The sequence below is a fragment of the Belonocnema kinseyi genome, chromosome 2 (genome assembly GCF_010883055.1).
Source record: "Belonocnema kinseyi isolate 2016_QV_RU_SX_M_011 chromosome 2, B_treatae_v1, whole genome shotgun sequence".
NCBI classification, from domain to species: Eukaryota; Metazoa; Arthropoda; class Insecta; order Hymenoptera; family Cynipidae; genus Belonocnema; species Belonocnema kinseyi.
In genome coordinates, this window is record NC_046658.1 from 27,975,765 (window position 1) to 27,985,660 (window position 9,896).

Genomic DNA, 9,896 nt, shown 5'->3' on the forward strand with positions numbered 1-9,896 from the left:
CGTCATTTGAAGGATCAAGCTCGACGAAAATGGTTCACATTAGTGAATACTAATGCCATCTCTTAGAATTTTCAGGTACTTATCAGACTGCCTAGTACGTACTAGACACGTGCTAAACGAACTTGAGATAGGTATAGATATTAATAGGGTTCTGAGGTCGGTGACCATTTTTATTCTATCAATCGTCTTGTACATTCCAGCAAGGGGTCAATTCTAGATGTTCCTATAAAATCTAAATTTAGAAATCGTCTAGTTTTCCAGTTAGGTACTACTTTAGGAGTAAGTTGGCGAAAATGACACCTTTTGGGAATTCACCCAGTCATTTGGGTAGCCCAGTAAAAGCTAGCCGACTTTTGGAGCTCTTTTAACTCGTCTTTGCTAGAGTCTTTAAGATTTTTCCGAAAGTCTTTTCGTTCGCTTACGGATTTTTCATATCTTCTTTTGTTGTATTATAAGTATTATAATAAACCTTTTTTGCGGTAAAAGTATAGTGCGCTGATGTTTTGCAATAATTAAGATTTTAAATTTTAATTCTTTCTGGTAATAATATCAATTGCGGTAAGCAAGCATTTAATTCTAAATTCATAATGTTCTTACTATTGCGTATTCATGCTTCTTGTAAAATATTAATTCATATTTTATTAATCTAACCTATAAATTTGGTTAAAGTCGTTAGTTTATAACCGTGAGTATATTGCAAGAATTTTACTCATGTTTGTAATACATTTTTTACATGTAAAAACTAATTAATTTAGTAACTTAAAAATAGGATAATAAATGATTGTTATTTGTACTACTTAACAAACATTTAGACAAAATTTTAACAATTTTATAATATAATTACTTGTGTTATTTAATGCAAATATAATGTAGCACCCTGCATTATTTCTTATGATAAAATTTGGATGTTTATTTCAATTAATAAATTAATATTTATAGTTATTTATTGAGAAAATGTGAAATAAAATCGGTATAAATTAACAAAATTACTTGAATGAATACATAATTTTGTTTATTTTTGCCGATTTTAATTAACAGTTTCGATTTATTGTCAAAAAAATGTACCTAATCTGTGAACCAGACATCTTTAAGTCGTCTTTTCCAATTCTCCATAAGTTGAGTTAAAGACGTCATTATAAGTTTTTTGGAAAAATTATACTCGTCCGAAAGTGGACTTAAGAGGTCAAAAAGATATCTTTTCGTTGGACATTGGACGTCTTTTCGCTCCTCTTTCGGTCACCTTTCGGATAACCTAAAAGTAAACTTTCATCCGAAAAAACACGTCGAAAAGTTGACTTAAAGTCACCTATTCGTTTACTGGGTGGGTTGATAGGTTATTTTGTTTCATATTCATAGACCTTTTCATTTAAGAAAACGACATTGCGCAAGCGCGAAAAATATAAAGCACTTCCATGTGAATTGCCGACAATTTTTCACTGAATCGTATGTGGGAATGGTAAACATTCATGAAAAAAAAACGATTTCAAACAAGTGGAAGTTAAAAAACTTCCCAAAAAAGAAATTTTTAATATACCAGGAGAAAATCCATTGAAAAGCTAAAAGGTTGGTACTCACAAGAGGTGCTGTTTTGGAAAGTGCAAAAATGACAGTCGGTGCAAGTCCTACTTGGAATGTACTTATTATTTTATTAGATTTGCAAAACCCTTTTTAATATTTCGAAAATGTGACATTCCCAAGGGTTCATTTAAAAGACATATTAAAAATTGCGCGAAATGCCGTAAAAGTGATATGTGGGTGAGGTTATGTGCGCGCAGAGACAAGTACTTTTCCAACTGAACTCCTCTTTCAATGCACCACTTTAGTCTAAAAATAATGTTATGCGTGTCAATTTGCTAGATAAATGTACCCATTAAATAAATTCATTATTTTCATGATAAAAATGGTTGATTTATTTAGAAATTTTTAGGGCGGTCTACATAGAAGAAATTATAAGGAATTTTAAATCAAAAACATTCATAACAATAACATGAAAGCAAATAATAAATTGTTGTAACTACAAATTAACAATTCTTCAATGGTTTTTTATTAATCAAAATTCAATGCAATACAGTGCTGACTCACAAATTTATTATGTGAAATTCCAACCATTCAAGATTATTTTAAACAATTCAGTTTCAAATTATTTGATTTTGAATTACTTTCTATCATTACAAAATTATGAAGAGAGTGAGTTAAAAATTAAACGTTTTAAACGGAAATAACATTTGAATAGTATTTAAAAACGAATTAAAGCGTTTAATTATGAATCAATTAATTTTAAATTATTTTCATTACAAATAGTTTATGAAGGTTTAATCAGACGTTTAAAGTTCTTTAAATACTAACGGTTTCTTATTGAAACAGTTCAATTTCAAAAATTAAAATCTGCATGTACATTCTTAAATTTCGAGCATGAGATTAAAATCGTCTTTCGGAATAAATTATTTTTCTATTATTTATACTCTAAATTCAGTTTATTAAAAAAAAGTCATGACATTATTTACATCTATTTACAGTTGTTCAAGATCTAAACATTAACAGTCTAATTTTCTAAAAATGAAAAAATGTAATTAACGGAAAAAGCAACTGAATTTGATATAGTAGTATTAATAATAATCATAATTTTTTTTACATGAAGTACATACATCTACACATCATTAATTTATTATAATCTTAAAAGATATTTGAACGTGTACTAATTTTTAAAAACAATTTTTTCGAGTGTAGGTTAGAATATAATTAAAGTATCATAATGAATATAATAATGATATAATATAATTGCAAAAATTAATAATAATGCAACACTATTTACATACCTATGACCTAAAAGACATTTATAACCACTGTTCGTAAATAGTTTATCGCAAAATAGGCACTTAGCTACTTAGCGACGGTCTAATTTAGTATTTTTATTGACAAACAACTTGGAAAATATAAAAATATGTAGGAGCGAAAGATCAATTTCCATCATAAGATATTTATTTAAATTCGTTTAACCTGCCTCCTAATTGGTCGCCGGAATTCCTGCAACCAATCAAAAGCCACCGGATCACCCGGTAGGAATAAACCTGTTACCATGTAAATATACCTAAGATTACGTCGGCGCGCCGATACGCCGCCGCACCGACAAAGCTGAATTCGAATTAGCAGTGGCGCTGTTTTGAATCAAGATGATCGGCGGAGTAACGTTTAAATAATACTATATTTCTCACATAACTACATTATCGGCGAAAATCATCTACACGCCTATGGGATCGTCCATATATTACGTAACACTTTTTTCTTTTGTTTATATCGTTGTGTCTTTCTCAACTTCACATCAATTTTATGCTCGTCTTTATTCAAACAAAAGAAAAACGTGTTACGTAATTTATGGACGATCCCTATTTTTTGAGCTGTTGCCAAAGTTTCTTAATTTTTTGATTCAACATCAGATATTTTCCTGATACAAGATTGAGAGCTAACAGAATTCGGTGTCTAATAAGCACAATTTGAAGATAAAATGTAAATTTTATCAAGAGATATGGCAAAAAAAGTTAAATTTCTATGTCTTCAAAAAATTGGTATAACTCTAGAAATAGAAGTGTCTGATTTTGCAGTCATTTTCTAAGTGAAGAGTAAATCAGTCATTTTTTTTGAAGAAAGTAAATAGCTCTATACGAAAATAATTAGAAATTTATGTTTAGATATTACATGAATAATATACTTTTTAAGTACTTATGTTTATCCAATAAATAATAAATTCATTGACGCTTCCCAAATCCATAATATGCCTGTCGGGATATTGACAAATTTTTGGTTTCATTTCTACCTTATTAATTCTCGGTTTTTGTAGTTGTCGATAAAGGAACTTTAGTACTCGGGTTTTTGTTGGTTTTTCAAATTATGTATATAACAAGGAGTAATGTTAAATGAAATCAAAATTCTATATTTTATTAGTATGTCACATAGAAATAATACCGAACATAATCACACACACACACATATAGTTTATTAAAACCCTGTTGTTATATTGTCTTTTGTTTGCACCTGTCTTCCCAGTGAACTCTAGTGCGTGGACGCTAGACTTTTGTCCTAAAAATAATGCATTCTTAAGCCACAGTGTGGAGGGGCGTATCAGAGAGAACTTCAATAATTCACCTCCAGAAAAGGGCAATTATGGACTATCGTTGTGAACTTTTTTTATAATAAAACATTAAAATAGACAATGTAACCATTACTTAAGGCAACAATGTCGTTTCAGCACACTTATGTATAAACCACGGATCTGTATAGCTGCTTAGGGAATTGTAATGCCACCGCCCCAATTCGATGCTTTTAATGTGTTATTTACCACTTTAGCGGTATGAGACGGTGCGTTGTCATGTTGTAGGATAACTTTGTCATGCCTTTCGGCCCATTCTGGCCGTTTTTGATCAACGCATGATTCAAATTGATAATTTGATATCGGTATCGATCCGTATTCACCGTCTCACGAGGTTTTAATAACTCGAAGTACACCACACCACACTGGTCCCACCAAACACAGAGTCTTACGGCCAAAGCGATTTGGCCTTGAAGTCGATGGGACGACCTTACCAGGTGAAAGCCATGATTTTTTCCGCTTCGGGTTCTCGAAATAAATCCATTTTTTGTCCTCCGTGACAATTCGATGCAGAAAAGATTTCCTTTCGAACCGTTCAAGCAACATTTCACAAATGGTTTTTGGATTTTCCATTTGTCTATCGTTCAGTTAGTGTGGTACCCATTTTCCATACTTTTGGATTTTTCGCATGGCTTTTAAACGTTGGCAAATTGTTCCTTGGGTCACATTTAGTGTTTGTGCCAATTGTTGTTGCGATTGGGTTGGGTCTTCATCCAATAAAGCCTGCAATTCCTCGTCTTCGAACTTTTCGCTGCACCAGGATGTTCATTGTCTGTTAAATCGAAATCTTCACTTTTAAATTGACGAAACCATGTCTCACATGTTCTAATCACTGGAGCATGTTCACCATAAGTTTCTACCAGCAATCGATGAGCTTCAACTGCTTTTTTCTTTTGATGAAATAAGAAAAGCAACGAATGGTGCAAATGCGATTTACTTGGAACGAAACTCGACATATTCACTGAAGTAAACAACTATGATACTATTATTTTGGCAGAACGGAATTATGTATTTTTGAAGGTTATTGCCCATAGAAAAATATGACATAGATGCCAAATCATAGAAATGTATACATATCTCCAGCGACATCTATGAGTAAAGCCGGCAAACCTGAACTAACACCCCTGGTATATATATATATATATGTCCACTTTCCAGTTATACAGATCAGTGGTATAAACACAATATGGCTTTGCCATAATCCCTGCAAAAAGATTCAATAAAAATCGATTGACTGCAATTTAAAAATGATTTCCCCAATCGACAATTTTGGTGAGAAGCAATTCAAGTGAAATATGGTGAATTGCATTTAGTATCCAATTGTTCAATCGCAATTACAAAATTTATTAGTGAATTGAATTGAATGTCCGCAACTGCAGTGAATTGTAAACATGCAATAGAACTAGCGTGCAGTCTACTGCACTGAATTGTTTCTCAAGGCAATGGGCCGTCTTTTGGATTTAATTGACGGCTTTCAATTTAGAGTGAATTTTGATAATATTTTTGTATTACCTATTAGCGGTTAATATAAAAATGGAGATGAGTCATGCGATGCATTTAATTGAGTAGATAGGTAGGGGGAGTTCTGGACCACTTTTTTCCATATGAATAGCAAACTTGCGGCTAGACTGCAGAAGGCTGTAAGATTGGTTTCGCTCCTTGTGCTGACTTACGATCACAGTTTTGAAGGATCCATACTATCGATATTGGAAATCAATACTTAAAAATCATGGGAATGGATATTTTCAGCCCCAAAAATATGGAATATGATATACGATATCGCAATATTAGAATATTTAATACCTGCTACTCCTGGATTTGAAGTTTTTCACCCCAAAATATTATAATTTTTTATGTATTTAATGTTTATCGCAATGGTGCATCATTGAAAATTTTCAAAGATCTGCAACCACTCTCGGGATATTATAACGATTCTCGGTAAACAAAATTCCATTCTCATTACGTCATCGTCGATTCCTGGAATCCTTATCAATGTGAACTAAATTAATTAAACGTTCTCCTTTGATATTTGCCGACATCGGCGTCACATTTTATATGATTTTAAACAATTCTCGGTAAACAAAGTTCCGTTCTGATGACGTCATCGTCGATTCCTGGAATCCTTATCTATGTGAACTAAATTAATTACACGTTCTCCTTTGATATTTGCCGACAGGCGCGTCATATTTCATATAATGTTAAACAATTTCTGGGGCAAACAAAATTCCATTCTCATTACGTCATCCTCGATTCCTGGAATCCTTATCAATGTGAACTTAATTAATTAAACGTTCTCCTTTGACATTTGCCGACAGGAGCGTCATATTTCATATAATGTTAAACAATTCCCGAAAAACAAAATTCCATTATGATGACGTCATCGTGATTCCTGGAATCCTTATCTACGTGAACTAAATTAATTAAATGTTCTCCTTTGATATTTGCCGACAGAGGCGTCATTTTTCATATAATTTTAAACAATTTTTAGGGTAAACAAAATTCTATCCTGATGACGTCACCATAGTTGCAGGAATCCTTATCTACCGCGTTGCCATGTTTCAACTTTTTTCCGTACGAATAGCAATAAGTAAGACGGAGTCTGGATCGCTATGGGTGAGTGCACATCCGTGTTAGTTATAAGGTGTGCATCCGCGTGAGGCAGGTTAAGAGTGCTAGTTCGTGCTAGGCGATGAGTGATCATCCCCTGATAAGTGAGCCGCCAGAAGATATGATGATGTAAGTGGTGTCATATTTCCTGTATATTCATGAATTTATCGTTTAATATAATTGCTTGTTATTGTTAATACAATTCTGAGAAGTTTAAACCGGTTTGAGTCGAAGAGTACAGAGTGGTGAATTATCATCCCCTTTGATAGCTGAGCTGCCGCTCGGGATATAAGATGATGACGTAGATGGTTTATTTCACATGCACATGAGAGGGTGGCAATTCGCAGAAATATTTTTTGAAAACTTCAACAGAACTTTAACTAAAAACTTCTACCTTTATTGTTTTTAATGCGCAAAAGATGCATGTGCTGAGGTGACATTTGATATGGGGGTTATGCATAGCATCCTGTTTTTGACTATTAATCTGATTTACTGCTTCCTAACAGATGAAACATTATTCTGTAGTCTAGAATCACCCAGGAAATTAAAATAAAGTAATATTCAAAGTCAATTGAATGGTTTAGGCGCAAGAAAGGTATCTAAAATCGTAATAAGAGGATTACATAAGGTAGATCAAATGCTCAGGGATCCTTGTGGCTTTATTCTCGTATCAAGTAGCAAGCGAGCGAGAAATACAAAATATAATAAAATATTTGAAAATTTTTTCAATCATCCACTTAAGCTACTGTATAGTCTTTATAGAAATCGAGAACGATCTAATTTAGCATTAAAATTCTTTTTCTATAATCCTGAATCTTCTAAAACAAAAAAAGGTAGATATATATATTACTATCGGAGACCACAGAAACCTACCTTACCGATATTCTATATTTGTGGTGGTTCGTGCTATGTTTCCGCAATATTCTGAATGGCTTCATCAAATTATACTACGCATTTTTTTTGTGAACAACTTCAAGGTCATTTTTAGTGACGCATTACATTTTTTAAACATAAAAAACGTTATATTTCAAACGTGTCTAGATGTGTCGATTATAATTTAGAACCTCGTAGAATATTTCGACAATGAGGGGATATATTAATAGATAGAGACTGTAAATCATCTGCAGCATGTATACCCCAGAGAGAAAAATAGGTGGAAAGAGAGAGAGAGCCATGTATTAAAAAAGGTTGGAATTAAAAAAATAATTTTGTCAAATTTGTAATATTGCAGAAGGCTTTACGATTGAGAGACTCGAAAAATACCAGCAGATTCTTAAGAGGTCCTTTTACATACAGTGGATCACTGCAACAGATGTGGAATTTATTGATATAACTAGGATGCGAAATAAACTATTAGCCATGAAAAAAGACGTTATATTTCAAACGTTTCTAGAAGTGTCGATTATAATTTAGCACCTTGTAGAATATTTCGACAAAGAGGGGATATATATTAGTATTAAAATTCAATGCAAGGAAACTGTGAATCAAACATTATAAAAAATGACACAGTGAATATCTGCTTTCTGGAACTTTTTAAATCCAAAGTTAATATAGTTTATACAAATTCAACAATCCAAAGTAATATAGTTTTTATAGAAATCGAGGATGATACATTGCTTTCTAGATAAATAATTTAATTCAGAGATCATAAAAACAAGTCCATAGAAACCTACCTTACCGATATTCTACAGATGCAGTGTTTCGTGCTATGTTTCCAGAATCTTCTAAAACTAATGACATCATCATTAAATTTTACTGTGAAATTTTTCGTAAACAACTTTAAGGTTATTTTAAACGACGCATTACATTTCGTGATGTTAAAAAACTGTATCCGCATGTATTGATTATAACTTAGAACCTTCTAGAACAATTAGACAAAGGGGGAGATATATTAATAGATGCAGAGAGAGGTGTGTATTAAAAAATGTTTTAAATCAAAAATAATTCTGTAAGAGTGCAGAAGGCTTTGCGATTGAGTAACTCCAAAAATACCAACAGATTCCTAAGAGATCCTTTTGCATACAGTAGATCACTGTAACAGATTTAGAATTTTATATTGATATAGCTAGGATGTAAAATAAACTATTAGCAATTAAGACCAGGTTGGTCCCCCTGTAATGATAATATTACATCAACTATTTGAGATGAAAAACATGTGATTTGAATAATTTGAATGCTCTTGCTAGTATTTATAAAATAAATCAGGTACATAATTATTAGAGTTGACTGCTACAAACGATGAAATCGTCTTTCACATAATAGAGTCATCTGCTGAAAAGATTGAATTTACTGATATGAAACAATAATATCTAATGCAAGGACGCTATGAATCAAAAATTTAAAGTGAAGTATTGAACACGTATATTAAAATGCACTATTATGTATAACAGCTGAAAATCTTCGTTTTTCTTAGAACTAACATTTTGTTTTAAATTCTATTTAAATAAACCCATTTAAAGGGGACAGCATCTCAAGTTAACAGAATTAGTAAATGAAAACTTAGTTTGATTAGGAAGAGGTCTTTGGCTAACAGAGGTTACGATGGAGTGCGACACTATCAGGTACGGTGCTTTTCATATAGTTGTAACCACGGTTCTCCTGATAGATCTTGTATTCTCTTAAATCAAGGTAACTAAACTATCAACAGTGTATATAGAAGAACGAGAAAGAGCAGAGATAGAGGAGAAGGATGAGGATACAGTAATAGTGTAGTTAAGACAAGTAGGCACTAAAAATATTGGATTCAATGATTATATCATCCGAATCGTATGTTGTGTGGCATTTGCATGTGCAAATAAAAGGAGCGCTACAGCTTTAAAATAACAGCAAAAAAATACTTAAAGAAAATGCAGGTAACACTTTGTTCATGCGCTCTAAGTGTATCTCCATTCTTTTTACTACACTCTGCGATGAGTTTGATAAATCCAGTTAAATAGATAAGGATTTCTTATTAATAGAATCGTGAACATACTTTTGTCTCAACTACAGCAACTTAGTTTCATTAACAAGAGGTCTTTGGTTTACAGACATTACCATAGAGTGCGCCAGAATCAGATATGCTGCTTTTATTATAGTTGTAACCACGTTTCTTTTTCCTGTTGAATCTTGAATGATCCTAAAACAAGTTAAATGAGCTTTTTAAATA